At 52.6% G+C, this 19234-nt stretch overlaps 1 protein-coding gene and 1 long non-coding RNA gene across 3 annotated transcripts in view; one reads left to right on the forward strand and one right to left on the reverse strand.

The window, feature by feature from the left end:
- LOC121531188 (neuroligin-3) overlaps positions 1-19234 on the reverse strand; it is a 383312-nt gene that overhangs the window by 243535 nt on the left and 120543 nt on the right. The window lies entirely within an intron of this gene.
- LOC121531221 lies at positions 17990-19074 on the forward strand. Its single transcript, XR_005994096.2, has 3 exons — positions 17990-18000; positions 18096-18422; positions 18820-19074. It is a non-coding gene; the product is annotated as an uncharacterized LOC121531221 (long non-coding RNA).

Below are 19234 nucleotides of genomic sequence, written 5' to 3' on the forward strand. Positions count from 1 at the left end.
CATATTACTGGGACATATTACTGGGACATATTACTGGGACATAATACTGGGACATATTACTGGGACATATTACTGGGACATAATATTGGGACATATTACTGGGACATATTACTGGGACATATTACTGGGACATAATATTGGGACATATTACTGGGACATAATATTGGGACATATTACTGGGACATATTACTGGGACATATTACTGGGACATATTACTGGGACATAATACTGTCTTAATGGGTCAGAGCAACTTACACTTCAATACGCCTGCTATGACAACTCTGTTACTTTGACTTCTGGTTGACTTACACTTCAATACGCCTGCTATGACAACTCTGTTTCTTTGACTTTTGGTTGACTTCTGTTAACCTGTCAACCTGTCAACTTCTGAAACAGGGTTGTTGGGGTCAATTCGGTTTTCACATTGAATTCAGGAAGTGAGTTGAAATTCAATTAATGAATTGAAAACCTTACTCCATCTCCATCCTCAACAACCACATCTTCAACTAATGACTATCTCTGTAATGGCCATGGGCAGACCTTGGTTCTATCTCTGTAATGGCCATGGGCAGACCTTGGTTATACTACAGAGAAGCACACAGTCACGAACTGTTATTTTGGACGGTGAAAAGACAGATATGAAAAAGGTCTGTTGCACGGCAGTACCTATTTAAAGCTCTAGATCCTCAGAGCTCCAGTACACATCACCAGGAGAGGAGAGGTGGAGGGAGAGGAGCGATGGAGAGAGAGGAGAGATGGAGGGGAGAGGAGAGATGTGGAGAGTAGAGCTGGGGGGAGAGATGGGGAGAGGAGTGATGGAGGGGATAGGAGAGATGGAGGGGATAGGAGAGATGGAGGGAGAGAGGAGAGATGGCGGGAGAGGAGAGATAGAGGGAGAGATGGGGAGAGGAGTGATGGAGGGGAGAGGAGAGATGGAGGGGAGAGGAGAAATGGAGGGGAGAGGAGAGATGTGGAGAGGAGAGCTCGAAGGAGAGATGGGGAGAGGAGAGATGGATGGAGAGGAGAGATGGAGAGAGAGGAGAGATGGGGAGAGGAGAGATGGAGGAGAGGAGAGATGGAGGGGAGAGGAGAGATGGAGGAGAGGAGAGATGGAGGGAGAGATGGGAGGAGAGGAGAGATGGAGGGAGAGGAGAGATGGAGAGGAGAGATGGAGGGGAGAGGAGAGATGGAGGAGAGGAGAGATGGAGGGAGAGATGGGAGGAGAGGAGAGATGGAGGGAGAGGAGAGATGGAGGGGAGAGGAGAGTAGCACCTTGCTGCTTCAGAGGTTTTTTAACATGTCAGTTACACAGCCCTCTCTAAGATTAGCTTTCAAACATACCGATATAGTATTTTATATTTTGCATAACAGATGGATGGATGGATGCATTTATGCATTATCTGTCCATCTTATAATGTATTTTCATTTCTAAAGTGACTATGCAATGAATCTGTAAGGAATTCAGTATAGTGTGTACAGTGAGGGGAAAAAGTATTTGATCCCCTGCTGATTTTGTTCGTTTGCCCACTGACAAAGAAATTATCAGTCTATAATTTTAATGGTAGGTTTATTTGAACAGTGAGAGACAGAATAACAACAACAAAATCCAGAAAAAAGCATGTTCAATCAATCAGATTCCAAACTCTCCACCATGGCCAAGACCAAAGAGCTCTCCAAGGATGTCAGGGACAAGATTGTAGACCTTCACAAGGCTGGAATGGGCTACAAGACCATCGCCAAGCAGCTTGTTGAGAAGGTGACAACAGTTGGTGCGATTATTCGCAAATGGAAGAAACACAAAATAACTGTCAATCTCCCTCGGCCTGGGGCTCCATGCAAGATCTCACCTCGTGGAGTTGCAATGATCATGAGAACAGTGAGGTGTCATGAGCACTCTCTCTCCCTGGTAGCAACATTAATTGCATTCAATTATCTTCCACTCTGCTCACCTCCCTCTCTCTACTCAGCCTAACTAGCTCCACCTGCCCTGCTCTGCTCTTGTTACCTGGCCAGCTGCACTGCATTTCCCACTCACCATCCTCACCTTGCCTCACTCTGTTCTAATTACTCTGCCAGCTGAACTGCATTTCCCCACTACCTCTCCCAGTATATCAAGCCCTGGTTTTCAGCCAAGCCCTGTCAGATCGTCTTCAAACCCGGACCAGTAACCTGCCTGTCTGCGCTCTGACTCCTGTTTGTGATACCGATCCTTTTTGACTGCCTCCTTGTTCTACTGCCCCGTCTATCCCAACCTGCCTTCTGGACCTCGACTACTCTCCGATCTTCAGCCCCCTCCGGTAACTCGTTTCTGCCTTCTGTCTCTCACCACGATATTTGCCCAGCCCTGATCTGTACTTCTGCCTGCCATTCATATTGCTGTTGTGTGTGTGTGTTCCCCCAGGTCTCCGACCACCAGATGAGCGTGCCCAGACGTTTCACCACCCTCAGCCCGATACGCCGCTCCATCACTGGGGAACACACACACTAAGCACTTGGACTGGACACCCCCGGACATTTGGTGACCCCCGAGCACAGGTACCCACAGGAGGACCCTGAAAGACCCCTGACACCCCTGGGACTCCTCTTCCCGCCTGTAACCTTGAATAAAGAACTCTGAATTTGAACTTGCGCTCTTGGGTCCTCTTCTGTTCGTGACAGAACGATCTGACCATCATGGACCCAGCGCACTCCCTGACCACGATGGAGGAAGAGCCAGAGAGGACTGCCCTACAGCGACTGGAACGCTCTGAGGGAGACATAAATCGGATGGCTGGCGACATCGCTTCCCTTCTCCAGCTATTCAACCAGCAGCAACAACAGTTCCAACTGCAGCAACAACAGCTAGCCCAAGCCCCTGCAACTACTCTCAAGCCCGGCTACTCCACCTGCACCCCCCCTGGTCCTTTTGTTCCTGTACCACCGATACTCCTTCATCCCTCCGCTGGAGGTCCCAATGCTGCAGGCCCGGCAGTGCTGCCACCAGATCCCCACGCTCCTGAACCAAGGATTGGGAACCCGGAACGTTTTGATGGCAACCAGAAGCAAGTAAGACCATTCTTGAGCAGCTGCCGAATCCAGTTTGCACTACAGCCCAGGACTTTCTCAACAGAGGGAGCCAAGGTGGGGTATGTCATCACACATCTCACCGGTCGAGCTCGGTTGTGGGGAACGGCGGAATTCGACCGGCAAACCCCAGCCTGTGCCTCCTTCAGTGCCTTTGAGGAGGAGATGTTAAAGGTCTTTGACCTAGGCTCGCCAACAGCCGAAGCGTCACAAGCTCTGCTCACCATCCGTCAGGGCAATCGGACAGTGGCAGACTTCTCCATTGACTTTCGTACCCTGGCCAGTCAAAGCTCGTTTAACCCAGAGGCACTGGTGCAAGCCTTCCTCCATAGCCTGGCGGACTATATCAAGGACGAGCTTGTTTCCCATGACCCGCCCTCAACGCTTGATGCCGCCATTGACCTTGCCGTTCGCATTGACCGCCGTATACAGACCCGGGAGGAGGGAGAAGGGCCGTCTCAGTCAACCTGCCATCCGTACTCGGGTCGATACCGCTTCTGTCCAGCCCCTGCCTGTCAAGTCCCATAGCCAACTCAATCAGCCTGAGCCCATGGAGATTGGCCGTGCCTCTCTGACTCCCGAGGAGCGCCGGCGCCGTCTAAGCTCCAACCTTTGCCTCTACTGTGGTGGCGAGAATCACCGTGTCGCTACTTGTCCGGCAAAAGCCGCAGCTCACCAGGTGTAGGGGAGATCCGGGTGAGCTCAACAAGCCTTCAGTCTCCCTCCATCCGAAAGACCCTGCTTCATCTCCGCCTTCAGCTTTCTGACAAGACTCATACATTGGCCGCCCTTGTGGATTCCGGAGCCGAAGCAAACATCATGGACCCTGAGCTTGCACAGCAACTGGGCGTGAACCATCATCAACTGACACAACCCATTCCTGCACGAGCCCTGGATGGGCATCATCTTGGCACTGTCACTCATATCTCCGCCCCTGTGACAATCCTGCTGTCAGGAAACCACCAGGAGTCCATCCAGTTTCACCTCCTACACTCACCTGGCCAACCACTCATTCTTGGATACCCGTGGCTCCGTCAGCACAACCCCCACATCGACTGGGAGACAGGAACAGTCCGTGAGTGGGGAAGGAGTTGTCACCAGACCTGTTTAAGGGGGCCACCCTGCCCGTTCACCGGGAAGGATCTAGCGCTACCTCCGACATATCCAATGTTCCGGCCTGTTACCACAGCCTGAAAGAGGTGTTCAACAAATCCAAGGCGACATCTCTACCCCCACACAGACCCTATGACTGCGCGATTGATCTCCTGCCTGGCACAGCACCTCCCAAGGGTCGTCTGTATTCACTGTCAGCCCCGGAAAGAAAGGCCATGGAGGACTACATTAATGACTCTCTTGCCTCCGGGATAATTAGACCGTCGTCTTCCCCGCAGGAGCGGGATTCTTCTTTGTCGGCAAGAAGGACGGTTCTCTTCGTCCATGCATAGATTACCGGGGTCTGAACGACATCACGGTTAAGAATCGCTACCCACTGCCCTTACTTTCGTCTGCCTTCGAACTGCTGCAGGGAGCCACTGTATTCACTAAGCTGGACCTTCGCAATGCCTACCATCTGGTGCGGATGAGGGAGGGAGACGAATGGAAGACAGCGTTCAACACACCAACCGGCCACTATGAATATCTCGTCATGCCCTTCGGCCTCACCAATGCCCCAGCAGTTTTTCAAGCCCTAGTGAATGATATCCTCAGGGACATGCTAAATACGTTCGTATTTGTGTACCTTGACGATATTTTAATATTCTCAAAGACTCTGTCAGAACACACGCACCACGTCCGGTTGGTCCTGCGCCGCCTGCTGGAGAACTCTCTTTTCGTGAAGGCAGAGAAGTGCGAGTTCCATGCCAAGACCGTTTCATTCCTGGGGTATGTGGTGACCGAGGGCAGCATTCAGATGGATCTCACGAAGGTGTCGGCTGTCACTTCCTGGCCAGTTCCTGAGTCTCGGAAGAAGTTGCAACAGTTCCTGGGCTTTGCCAACTTTTATAGGAGATTCATCAGAAACTATAGCACAGTGGCTGCACCCCTCACGGCGCTAACCAGCACTAAACAACCGTACCAATGGACATCAGCTGCTGATAAGGCCTTCAATATCCTCAAGACATGTTTCACTTCTGCTCCCATCCTCCAGATGCCAGATGCAGCAAGGCAGTTTGTGGTGGAGGTAGATGCTTCGGACGTGGGAGTGGGTGCAGTGCTTTCTCAAAGAGCAGCTGAGGATGGCAAGATGCACCCCTGTGCCTTCTACTCCCGTCGGCTAACCCCTGCCGAATGCAACTACGACATTGGGAACCGCGAGCTGTTGGCTGTCAAGCTCGCCCTTGAAGAATGGCGGCACTGGTTAGAGGGGTCAAAGGAACCATTCGTAGTGTGGACAGACCACAAGAACCTGGAGTATATCCAAACAGCCAGGAGGCTGAACTCCCGTCAACAGCGGTGGTCTCTGTTCTTTACGCGCTTCAATTTCACGCTCTCCTACCGCCCGGGATCTCGCAACATCAAACCTGATGCTCTTTCCCGGATGTTTCAGAAGGACGAGACCACCGCCATGACAGCTCCCATTCTTCCCAGCCACTTGGTCGTAGCGGCCCTCACCTGGGAGATCGAGAAGCAGGTCATGGAGGCTCTTCGGGACCAGCCAGGTCCAAGCACCAGCGCCCCCAACCGTCTGTTTGTTCCAGCAAATCTCAGGTCACCTGTGATTCAGTGGGGGCACGAATCCCGTCTGGCCTGTCATCCCGGCATCACTCGCACCCTTCATCTGGTCCGCCAGCGGTTCTGGTGGCGGGGGATGAGACGGGATGTCCGAGAATTCATCCGAGCTTGTCCCACTTGTAACCGAAACAAGACTCCCAACCAGCCTCCTGCTGGGTTGCTGCAACCCCTACTCATACCCAAGAGGCCCTGGTCCCACGTTTCACTGGACTTTGTTACGGGCCTTCCGCCCTCTGACGGACACACAGTCATCCTTACCATTGTTGACCGCTTTAGTAAGATGACCCACTTCGTGCCCCCTTCCCAAACTACCCTCTGCTAAAGAGACCTCCCAGGTGGTCCTGGAACATGTGTTTCGTATCCATGGCCTACCCCAGGATATAGTGTCAGACCGGGGCCCGCAATTCTCAGCAACCTTTTGGAAGGAGTTCTGTCATCTCCTTGGGGCCACCGCCAGCCTATCGTCTGGATTCCACCCGCAGTCAAACGGCCAGACTGAACGCATGAACCAGGAGCTGGAGAAGGCACTGAGGTGTGTGGCTTCCCAAAATCCCCGGGCCTGGGCTCAACACCTGCTCTGGGTGGAATATGCCCATAATTCACTCACCAGTTCCTCCACCGGGCTCTCCCCCTTTCAGTGTGTCTACGGGTATCAACCTCCACTGTTTGCCAGCCAGGAGGCGGATGCCACCTGTCCGTCTGCTCTTGCGTATGCCCGCCGCTGCCGCCGCACTTTGGGCCCAGGCTCGCACTGTGCTCCTGAAGTCTGGAACCAGCTACGCCGTCGGTGCCAACCGACGGAGGACCCCAGCACCTACTTACCGGGTTGGTCAGAAGGTCTGGCTGTCTGCCCGGGATCTGCCGCTGCGGGTTGTATCACGAAAGCTGGCCCCTCGCTTCATTGGTCCTTTTCCTGTGCAGAAAGTCATCAGTCCAACGGCGGTCCGACTTCAGTTGCCCGCTTCCATGCGGGTCCACCCCACCTTCCACGTCTCCAAGGTCAAGCCGGTCCATGAAAGTCCCCTGGTCCCTGCAGCTCCGGCGCCACCTCCTCCGCGCCTCGTAGATGGCGGTCCTGTCTTCACCGTCCGGCGGCTGCTCCGCTCTAGGCGAAGGGGTAGGGGTCTCCAGTACCTCGTTGATTGGGAGGGATATGGTCCAGAGGAGAGGACCTGGATCCCGGCCAGGAGGATAGTGGACCGGACCCTTATCACTGACTTCCACCGACTACATCCTGATCAGCCTGCAATCCGTAGGGGGCCGTCCAAGAGGGGTTCCTAGCCGTCCGGCCCGCCCTGCTCCTGTCTCAGTGCCTGTCCTGTCTCCCGACCGTGACCCTCCAGCTCCTTCTGAGGATGAGGAGATTCACTCGGACCGCTCGGAGGAGTTCTGACCCGCCGCCTGCTCCCCTCCACCCTCCCGGCATGATGTTGTTCTTGGGACTTCTGGGGCCGTCCCTTGGAGGGGGGGTCCTGTCATGAGCACTCTCTCTCCCTGGTAGCAACATTAATTGCATTCAATTATCTTCCACTCTGCTCACCTCCCTCTCTCTACTCAGCCTAACTAGCTCCACCTGCCCTGCTCTGCTCTTGTTACCTGGCCAGCTGCACTGCATTTCCCACTCACCATCCTCACCTTGCCTCACTCTGTTCTAATTACTCTGCCAGCTGAACTGCATTTCCCCACTACCTCTCCCAGTATATCAAGCCCTGGTTTTCAGCCAAGCCCTGTCAGATCGTCTTCAAACCCGGACCAGTAACCTGCCTGTCTGCGCTCTGACTCCTGTTTGTGATACCGATCCTTTTTGACTGCCTCCTTGTTCTACTGCCCCGTCTATCCCAACCTGCCTTCTGGACCTCGACTACTCTCCGATCTTCAGCCCCTCCGGTAACTCGTTTCTGCCTTCTGTCTCTCACCACGATATTTGCCCAGCCCTGATCTGTACTTCTGCCTGCCATTCATATTGCTGTTGTGTGTGTGTTCCCCAGGTCTCCGACCACCAGATGAGCGTGCCCAGACGTTTCACCACCCTCAGCCCGATACGCCGCTCCATCACTGGGGAACACACACACTAAGCACTTGGACTGGACACCCCCGGACATTTGGTGACCCCCGGAGCACAGGTACCCACAGGAGGACCCTGAAAGACCCCTGACACCCCTGGGACTCCTCTTCCCGCCTGTAACCTTGAATAAAGAACTCTGAATTTGAACTTGCGCTCTTGGGTCCTCTTCTGTTCGTGACATGAGGAAAATCTGTGGAGGGAGCTGAAGGTTCGAGTTGCCAAACGTCGGCCTCGAAACCTTAATGACTTGGAGATGAGGAGTGGAACAAAATCCCTCCTGAGATGTGTGCAAACCTGGTGGCCAACTACGAGAAACGTCTGACCTCTGTGATTGCCAACAAGGGTTTTGCCACCAAGTACTAAGTCATGTTTTGCAGAGGGGTCAAATACTTATTTCCCTCATTAAAATGCAAATCAATTTATTACATTTTTGACATGCGTTTTTCTGGATTATTTTGTTGTTATTCTGTCTCTCACTGTTCAAATAAACCTACCATTAAAATTATAGACTGATCATGTGTCACGGTTTCGGCCGAGGATGCCTCTCTCCCTTGTTCGGGCAGGCTTCGGCGTTCATTGTCTACGGAATACTAGCTGCCACCGTTGTATGTTTCATGTTCGTTTGCTTTTGTCTGTTTGTTGTCACACCTGTTCTCGTTTAGAGTAATTAGTGTCCTATAAGTTTCTCGTTGTGTTTGTCTAGTGTTGTGTGTTATTGATTTTGGTCTGTCGTGTGTAGGGCTTCATTTTGTATTTCGCTCGGTTGAGCTTCCCTCCACTGCGTTGGAGTATTACGCACCTGTTTTGTGCGCTTTCGTTTTGTTTCGCCTTCGTGCGTATTTTCGCCTTCGGGCAAGAGTTGGCTTATTTCCTTGTTGGAGATTACTAAAGTCTGTTGGACTATACTTCGGTGTCCTGCGTTTGATTCCACCACTGCACCCACCTACAGCACGCGTGACAGAATAACACACCCAAGAATGGAATCAGCAGGAGCCGCAGCAGCCCAGGCGACGCTGGAGGACAGGGTCCGGGAACAAGGTGACCAGATCCTGCAGATGGGGACCGCACTGCAGGAGGTGATCACCACCATCCGAGGCTGGGGGACGCCGCCACCGCCACCCTCCCTGCCAGCACCATCGGCCAGTCAGCCCATTCCCGCACCGGAACCCCGAGGAGTCCGACTCTCGCTCCCGAGGGCTTACGATGGGACCGCGGCCGGGTGCCAGGGTTTCCTTCTCCAGGTGGAGCTGTACCTGGCCACCGTGCACCCGGCGCCCTCGGGACATGAGAGCGTGTCCGCCCTGATCTCCTGCCTGTCCGGGAAGGCGTTGGAATGGGCCAACGCGGAGTGGAGGAGGATCGACGCGGACACCATAACTTACGACGAGTTCTCCCGCCGCTTCAGGGCGGTGTTTGACCATTCCCCGGAGGGGAAAGCGGCGGGGAGCGTCTGGTCTTCCTCCGGCAGGGGAGGAGGAGTGCCCAGGAGTTCGCCCTCGAATTCCGTACTCTAGCGGCAGATGCAGGGTGGAATGATCGGGCTCTCGTCGATCACTACAGATGTAGTCTCACGAGAGGACGTCCGTCGGGAGCTGGCCTGTAGGGACACCAGCCTCACGTTCGACCAGTTGGTCGACATGTCCATCAGGCTGGATAACCTGCTAGCTACCCGCGGACGTCCCCGAGGGGGTCCGTCCATTTCACCCTCCAGCGCCTCCGAGCCGTGCCCCATGGAGCTCGGGGCGCTGGCGCTAGAGAGAGGAGGGGTCGGCTTACTGGGGGTCCATCCCTGCACCAACTGTGGTCGGGGAGGACACACCGCGGCTAGGTGCTGGGGATGGCCTCCTAGGGGAGAGGACGACAGGTCCCGCACTGGGGATTCCTTCCAGGTGAGTAGGCGCCCCACTCACCCAGAGCTCTCTGTTGCACATTTCTGTATGCCTGTGAGTTTTCCACAGGTAGCACCTCATTCCCAGCATAAGGCGCTGGTAGATTCAGGCGCGGCTGGGAATTTTATTGATAAGAAGTTTTGTTTAGCGTTAGGGATTCCCCTTCTCCCTGTTGATGTCCCTTTCCCCGTTCATGCCCTAGATAGCCGTCCGTTGGGTGCGGGCTTGATCAGGGAGGTCACTGCACCACTTAGGATGTGTGCGCAGGGGGGTCATCAGGAGATGATTCAGCTATTTCTGATTGACTCGCCTGCGTATCCGGTGGTGCTGGGCATGCCCTGGTTGAGTACCCATAACCCCTCTATTTCGTGGCAGGAGAGGGCTCTGATGGAGTGGTCTGCCCAGTGTGTGGGTAGATGTTTAGGCGTTTCCGTAGGGGCTACCTCGGTGGAGAGTCCAAACCAGGTGCCCGCATTGCACGTTCCCCCTGAGTATGGGGATTTGGCTATTGCGTTTAGTAAGTCGAGGGCGACGCAGTTGCCACCCCATAGGCAGGGAGATTGTGCGATAGACCTCCAGGCAGGAGCTGCGCTCCCACGGAGCCATGTGTATCCTCTGTCTCAGGAGGAGAAGAAAGCTATGGAGACTTACATAGACGAATCTCTGAGACAAGGATACATACGGCCTTCCACTTCCCCTGCGTCCTCGAGTTTCTTTTTTGTGAAGAAGAAGGATGGTGGTTTGCGCCCGTGCATCGATTACCGTGGTCTCAATCAGATCACGGTGAAGTACAGTTATCCACTCCCGCTGATTGCGACCATGACTGAGTCCTTGCATGGGGGCGCGTTTCTTCACTAAATTAGATCTCAGGAGCGCGTACAACTTGGTGCGCATCAGGGGGGCGATGAATGGAAGACAGCCTTTAGTACCACCTCGGGCCATTACGAGTATCTTGTCATGCCATACGGGTTGATGAACGCTCCGTCAGTTTTCCAATCATTCGTGGATGAGATCTTCAGGGACATGCAGGGGCAGGGGGGTAGTGGTGTACATAGATGACATTCTCGTGTACTCGCCTACCCGTGTCGAGCATGTGGCCCTGGTGCGCAGAGTGTTGCGGAGGCTGGTGGAGCACGACCTGTATGTTAAGGCAGAGAAGTGTCTGTTTTTCCAGGAGTCGGTCTCCTTTTTTGGGGTATCAGTTGTCTGCGTCAGGGGTGAAGATGGAGGTAGACCGGGTGTCAGCCGTGCGTAATTGGCAAACACCAACCACTGTGAAGGAGGTGCAGCAGTTTTTGGGGTTTGCGAATTACTACCGGAGGTTTATCCGGGGGTTTTGGACAGGTGGCAGCTCCCATCACGTCTCTCTTGAAGGGGGCCCGGTGCGTCTGCAGTGGTCTGCCGAGGCGGACAGGGCGTTTGGGAGGCTAAAGGACCTGTTTACCTCGGCTCCAGTGCTGGCGCATCCGGATCCCTCTTTACCATTTCAGGTAGAGGTGGACGCGTCTGAGGCCGGTATTGGAGCCGTGCTTTCACAACGGTCAGGCGCGCCACCTAAACTCCGCCCCTGTGCCTTCTATTCCAAGAAGCTCAGTCCGGCGGAGCGAAACTATGACGTAGGGGACAGGGAGCTGTTAGCCGTGGTACAGGCCCTAAAGGTGTGGAGGCACTGGCTTGAGGGGGCTCAACACCCTTTCCTCATTTTGACGGACCACCGTAACCTGGAGTACATCCGGGCAGCGAGGAGGCTGAACCCTCGGCAGGCTAGATGGAATATGTTTTTGACCCGGTTTACATTTAAGATCACGTACATCCCTGGGTCACAGAACGGTAAGGCAGATGCGCTGTTTCGGCGGTATGACACGGAGGAGAGGTCCGTGGAGCCCACTCCCATACTGCCGGAGTCGTGTCTGGTGGCACCGGTAGTGTGGGAGGTCGATGCTGAGCTCGAGCGGGCGTTACGCACCGACCCTAGTCCACCACAATGCCCGGAGGGTCGGAAGTATGTTCCGCTCGAGGTTCGGGATCGATTGATCTATTGGGCTCACACGTCACCCTCCTCTGGACACCCGGGTATCGGCCGGACAGTGCACTGTCTTAGTGCCAAGTACTGGTGGCCCACGTTGGCAAGGGATGTGAGGGTTTATGTTTCCTCCTGCTCGGTGTGCGCCCAGTGTAAGGCGCCTAGACATCTGCCTAGGGGTAAGTTACTACCCCTGCCCGTTCCACAACGACCATGGTCCCACCTCTCGGTGGATTTCCTTACTGACCTTCCTCCTTCACAGGGGAATACCACTATACTGGTCGTTGTGGACCGGTTTTCTAAGGCCTGTCGTTTGCTCCCCATGCCGGGCCTTCCTACCGCCCTGCAAACTGCCGAAGCCCTATTCACCCATGTGTTCCGGCACTACGGGGTACCCGAGGATATTGTGTCTGATCGAGGTCCCCAATTTACCTCCAGAGTCTGGAGAGCTTTTATGGAGCGGTTGGGGGTCTCGGTGAGCCTCACCTCGGGTTACCACCCGGAGAGTAATGGGCAGGTGGAACGTGTGAACCAGGATGTGGGTAGGTTTCTTAGAACATACTGCCAGGACCGGCCGGAGGAGTGGGCAAGGTACGTTCCTGGGCCGAGATGGCCCAGAATTCCCTACGCCATTCCTCCACTAACCTAACCCCTTTTCAATGTGTGTTAGGTTACCAGCCGGTTCTGGCACCTTGGCAGCAGAGCCAGATCGAGGCTCCTGCGGTGGATGAGTGGGCGCGGCGCTCGGAGGAGACATGGAACGCTGCACACGTCCACCTGCAGCGGGCCCTCCGACGTCATAAGGCGAGCGCCGATCTCCACCGCAGTGAGGGACCGTGTACGCACCTGGTGATCGAGTCTGGCTCTCTACCAGAAACCTGCCCCTCCGCCTGCCCTGTCGGAAACTGGGTCGGCGGTTTGTAGGGCCATTTAAAGTCCTGGGAAGGTTGAACGAGGTGTGTTATAAATTACAACTACCTGTTGAATATAAAAGTATTAACCCCTCGTTCCATGTGTCCCTTCTCAGGCCGGTGGTAGCTGGCCCACTCCAAGAAAGTGAGATCAGGGAGACTCCTCCGCCCCCATTGGACATCGAGGGGGCACCGGCGTACTCCGTGAGGTCCATCTTGGATTCGAGACGTCGGATGGGGGGTCTCCAGTATCTAGTGGAGTGGGAGGGGTACGGTCCGGAGGAGCGGTGCTGGGTGCCGAGGAGAGACATTTTGGACCCGTCTCTCCTGACGGAATTCCATCGTGGGCACCCGACGCACCCTGCTCCGCGTCCTCCGGGTCGTCCCCGAGGCCGGAGTCGGCGCACGTCTGGAGACGCGCGTCAAGGGGGGGGTACTGTCACGGTTTCGGCCGAGGCTGCCTCTCTCCCTTGTTCGGGCAGGCTTCGGCGTTCGTTGTCTCCGGAATACTAGCTGCCACCGTTGTATGTTTCATGTTCGTTTGCTTTTGTCTGTTTGTTGTCACACCTGTTCTCGTTTAGAGTAATTAGTGTCCTATAAGTTTCTCGTTGTGTTTGTCTAGTGTTGTGTGTTATTGATTTTGGTCTGTCGTGTGTAGGGCTTCATTTTGTATTTCGCTCGGTTGAGCTTCCCTCCACTGCGTTGGAGTATTACGCACCTGTTTTGTGCGCTTTCGTTTTGTTTCGCCTTCGTGCGTATTTTCGCCTTCGGGCAAGAGTTGGCTTATTTCCTTGTTGGAGATTACTAAAGTCTGTTGGACTATACTTCGGTGTCCTGCGTTTGATTCCACCACTGCACCCACCTACAGCACGCGTGACATCATGTCTTTGTCAGTGGGCAAACGTACAAAATCAGCAGGGGATCAAATACTTTTTTTCCCTCACTGTATGTGTGTCCATGCGTGTTTCGATGTGTGTGTGTTCATGGCTGTCTCTGCACGCCTGTTGCCCCGATCTTGACATCTCAACTGGAAACCTGATGGTTTGAATGACCTTTGAGAGAGGGTGAGAAGGTGCTATCCTCCACCCCAGAACCCCAGCCAGTGAGTTTATGCATTAAAGATGGTGTAGCTAACGCCACAGTCACAACCTTTGATGTTCTCTGTGAAGCCAGGCCCCTGGAAGGGCAGCAGGAGAGAGACGGAGGGGGACGGAGGGAGGGATGGATTGAGAGAGAAAGAAATAAAATGGAGAGAGAGATAGGTAGAGAGAGAGGGAGAAGGTAGAGTGAGAGAGAGAAAGAGAGAAAAGGGAAGAAAATAAATATAGAGATTAAAGAAAGAGAGAGAGATAGTTTAAAGCATGAAAGAAGCGACCCAGAGAGCATCCCTCTCAGTCTATAACCCAGACCCTCCTCTCAGTCTATAACCCAGACCCTCCTCTCAGTCTATAACCCAGACCCTCCTCTCAGTCTATAACCCAGACACTCTTCTCAGTCTATAACCCAGACCCTCCTCTCAGTCTATAACCCATACCCTCCTCTCAGTCTATAACCCAGACCCTCCTCTCAGTCTATAACCCAGACCCCCCTCTCAGTCTATAACCCAGACCCACCTCTCAGTCTATAACCCAGACCCACCTCTCAGTCTATAACCCAGACACTCCTCTCAGTCTATAACCCAGACACTCTTCTCAGTCTATAACCCAGACCCCCCTCTCAGTCTATAACCCAGACCCTCCTCTCAGTCTATAACCCAGACCCTCCTCTCAGTCTATAACCCAGACCCTCCTCTCAGTCTATAACCCAGACCCTCCTCTCAGTCTATAACCCTGACCCTCCTCTCAGTCTATAACCCAGACCCTCCTCTCAGTCTATAACCCAGACCCTCCTCTCAGTCTATAACCCAGACCCTCCTCTCAGTCTATAACCCAGACCCCCCTCTCAGTCTATAACCCAGACCCTCCTCTCAGTCTATAACCCAGAGAGCATCCCTCTCAGTCTATAACCCAGACCCTCCTCTCAGTCTATAACCCAGACAGCATCCCTCTCAGTCTATAACCCAGACCCTCCTCTCAGTCTATAACCCAGACCCTCCTCTCAGTCTATAACCCAGACCCTCCTCTCAGTCTATAACCCAGACCCTCCTCTCAGTCTATAACCCAAACCCTCCTCTCAGTCTATAACCCAGACCCTCCTCTCAGTCTATAACCCAGACACTCCTCTCAGTCTATAACCCAGACCCTCCTCTCAGTCTATAACCCAGACCCTCCTCTCAGTCTATAACCCAGACCCTCCTCTCAGTCTATAACCCAGACACTCCTCTCAGTCTATAACCCAGACAGCATCCCTCTTAGTCTATTACCCAGAGTGCATCCCTCTCAGTCTATAACCCAGACCCTCCTCTCAGTCTATAACCCAGAGAGCAATCCTCTCAGTCTATACCCCAGACCCTCCTCTCAGTCTATAACCCAGACCCTCCTCTCAGTCTATAACCCAGACCCTCCTCTCAGTCTATAACCCAGACCCTCCTCTCAGTCTATAACCCAGACCCTCCTCTCAGTCTATAACCCAGACCCTCCTCTCAGTCTATAACCCAGATCCTCCTCTCAGTCTATAACCCAGAGAGCATCCCTCTCAGTCTATAACCCAGACCCTCCTCTCAGTCTATAACCCAGACCCTCCTCTCAGTCTATAACCCAGACCCTCCTCTCTGTCTATAACCCAGACCCTCCTCTCAGTCTATAACCCAGACCCTCCTCTCAGTCTATAACCCAGATCCTCCTCTCAGTCTATAACCCAGAGAGCATCCCTCTCAGTCTATAACCCAGACCCTCCTCTCAGTCTATAACCCAGACCCTCCTCTCAGTCTATAACCCAGACCCTCCTCTCAGTCTATAACCCAGACCCTCCTCTCAGTCTATAACCCAGAGAGCATCCCTCTCAGTCTATAACCCAGACCCTCCTCTCAGTCTATAACCCAGACCCTCCTCTCAGTCTATAACCCAGACCCTCCTCTCAGTCTATAACCCAGACCCTCCTCTCAGTCTATAACCCAGACCCTCCTCTCAGTCTATAACCCAGACCCTCCTCTCAGTCTATATCCCAGACCCTCCTCTCAGTCTATAACCCAGACCCTCCTCTCAGTCTATAACCCAGACCCTCCTCTCAGTCTATAACCCAGAGAGCATCCCTCTCAGTCTATAACCCAGACCCTCCTCTCAGTCTATAACCCAGACCCTCCTCTCAGTCTATAACCCAGACCCTCCTCTCAGTCTATAACCCAGACCCTCTTCTCAGTCTATAACCCAGACCCTCCTCTCAGTCTATAACCCAGACCCCCCTCTCAGTCTATAACCCAGACCCTCCTCTCAGTCTATAACCCAGACCCTCCTCTCAGTCTATAACCCAGACCCTCCTCTCAGTCTATAACCCAGACCCTCCTCTCAGTCTATAACCCAGACCCTCCTCTCAGTCTATAACCCAGACACTCTTCTCAGTCTATAACCCAGACCCTCCTCTCAGTCTATAACCCAGACCCTCCTCTCAGTCTATATCCCAGACCCTCCTCTCAGTCTATAACCCAGACCCTCCTCTCAGTCTATAACCCAGACCCTCCTCTCAGTCTATAACCCAGACCCTCCTCTCAGTCTATAACCCAGACCCTCCTCTCAGTCTATAACCCAGACCCCCCTCTCAGTCTATAACCCAGACCCTCCTCTCAGTCTATAACCCAGACCCTCCTCTCAGTCTATAACCCAGACCCCCTCTCAGTCTATAACCCAGACCCTCCTCTCAGTCTATAACCCAGACCCTCCTCTCAGTCTATAACCCAGACCCTCCTCTCAGTCTATAACCCAGACCCTCCTCTCAGTCTATAACCCAGACCCTCCTCTCAGTCTATAACCCAGACCCTCCTCTCAGTCTATAACCCAGACCCTCCTCTCAGTCTATAACCCAGACCCCCCCCCTCAGTCTATAACCCAGACCCTCCTCTCAGTCTATAACCCAGACCCTCCTCTCAGTCTATAACCCAGACCCTCCTCTCAGTCTATAACCCAGATCCTCCTCTCAGCCCTCTGAACAGTAGCTCAGCTAGATCTCTATAGGTTATAGTCTACTACTGAGGTTCTATCATCCATACTAAGACCCTGAGACAGTTGTTAGCCCCCTGAGCTAAAGGCTAGCCTTTTACAGTTTTTTTCCAATTGCTAAGACACTAAAATGACATGCACAGCACAATTATTTAAACTGACACACAGAGAGCAAAACCTCTTCTCAAGTCTCCACAAGTCTAAACACATTTTCTGCTTTACACGCATTTTGCAATTCAAAATGGCACTTTTTAAATGCACTGCACACGGTTCTCTGCATAAGACACAACAATCTGACATAAAGTCACATGTTTGCCATTTCAAAACACTGCCATTCAAAATGACACTACATGAGCTAATTGGCCAATATATGTGCCACCTGGTCAAACACCTCAATGGTTTATTGTTACCACTTCAATCAGGAAGTAAGCACTATGAAAAGACCACATGTGAGCACCTTTTGTTTTACAACAACAATGGAAGACATTGCAGAGAGAGGAAGAGGAAGAGGAAGAGGGAGGGTGAGAATGAGAGGAGGAGGAAGAGTGAGAGGTAGGGGTAGAGCTGGTAGAGGAGTTCATGGCCAAAGAAGACAACAACTTTCAAATGAAATCAGAGCAACCTTAGTTGATCATGTCATTAACCATGGGCTGACAATGCGAGAGGCTGGACAGAGAGAGCAGCCCAACTTGAGCCGTTTTACTGTCGCCTGTGTCATCCGGACATTTAGACTGGAGTACAGGTATGTAACCAACATTTCTTTCACACTATGTAGTACACCCCATGTCATAGTGTATCAGTTGGGTGACACCTGTTTACTTCATGAATGGCTGATGTCATACACTAACTGCACAAGTTTCCTGTACAATTTACTCTACTGTGGGGGAAATATCTTTAGGCTGCATTGTCCAAGCCCTATATTTTAGTTTTTTAGTTTTTCTAAAGTACTGAGAGACGCAACCATGGTGGAGGAAGGGGCCAAATGTTCACCGGGGTACAGGAAGCTGACATTGTAAACTTGGTTTTGGAAAATAATGAAATCAGATTACGAGAAATTCAAAGCCACATCATCCAAGACAACACCATATTCAACAACATTCAACGAGTCAGTCTGTCCACATTGGCTCGCATTCTCAAGTGAAACCAAATCAGAATGAAACAACTTTATAAGGTGCCGTTTGAGAGAAACTCTCAAAGAAACAATGAGGTCAGACAAGCATATGTGGATGTAAGTACAATATTGACTGCAGTACACTACACGCAACATTGTTTCCCAGTGTACTGGATAACACCATATTGACTGCTTTTGTTCTTTGTTTTCAGGGAGTACTGGAAATGGATGCTCATGCAATCCCACATGAGTTCATCTTTATAGATGAGGCTGGGTTCAACCTAGCAAAGACCAGAAGAAGGGGGAGAAACGTCATTGGCCATAGAGCCATTATAGATGTTCCTGGCCTACGTGGTGGGAACATCACAATGTGCGCTGCCATCTCCAATACGCATGGTGTCCTCCACCGTCATGCCAACCTTGGACCATACAACACAGCCCATATTCTCACATTTCTGGACAGACTCCACAGCATTCTCATACCACCAGAGCGTATGAATGATGCAGACCATCAAAGAACCCGGTACGTTGTAGTATGGGTGTCACGAATTCCGCCGAGACTGCTCCTCCTCCTTGCTCGGGCAGGCTTCGGCGTTCGTCGTCCCCGGAGTACTAGCTACTACCGCTTGATGTCTCGATGTTTGTTTGGTCTTGTCTTGTTAGTGCACCTGTTTCGTGTTATGTATTGATTAGGTCACCTATAAGTTTCCTTTAGTTTTGTTTGCAGTTGTGTGTGATTGTCCGCCTGTCCGTTGATGTATGGTATTTGTTCTCGTGTTGATAGTGTATTTACGCACTGTATGCGTAATCGCTCGCCTCCAGTGTTTGAGGCCCGTTATTTTGTATTGTCTTGTTGACTAGTAAAGTCGTTTTGACTGAGCTTCTGTGTCCTGTGCCTGACTCCAACACCGCATCCACATCAGCTTGTGACAATAGGACAACGTGAGCTTTCATCGTGCAGCCCCAGTCCAAAACTGGTTTGCTGACCACCCACCATTTCTCGTGCAATACCTCCCACCATACTCACCATTTCTGAACCCCATAGAATAGTTATTTTCGGCATGGCGGTGGAAGGTATACGACCGGCAGCCCTTTCTGCGCATGCCTCTTGTGCAGGCTATGGAAGAGGCATGTGATGAGATTGATGTGGGTGCGATTCAGGGATGGATAAGGCACTCAAGGCTCTTCTTCCCTCGATGTCTGGCAAGGGAAGATATTGCCTGTGAGGTGGACGAGGAGTTGTGGCCAGACCCAGCTGTGCGGCAAGATGCTGCCTAATTATTTTTCTTGCCTCTTTTTTTTTTCTATATATTTCCTGTTTTTTGTGAGTATATTTTTGTTCAGTTCAATG

Source organism: Coregonus clupeaformis, unplaced genomic scaffold, assembly GCF_020615455.1.
Source record: "Coregonus clupeaformis isolate EN_2021a unplaced genomic scaffold, ASM2061545v1 scaf0024, whole genome shotgun sequence".
Taxonomy (NCBI): Eukaryota; Metazoa; Chordata; class Actinopteri; order Salmoniformes; family Salmonidae; genus Coregonus; species Coregonus clupeaformis.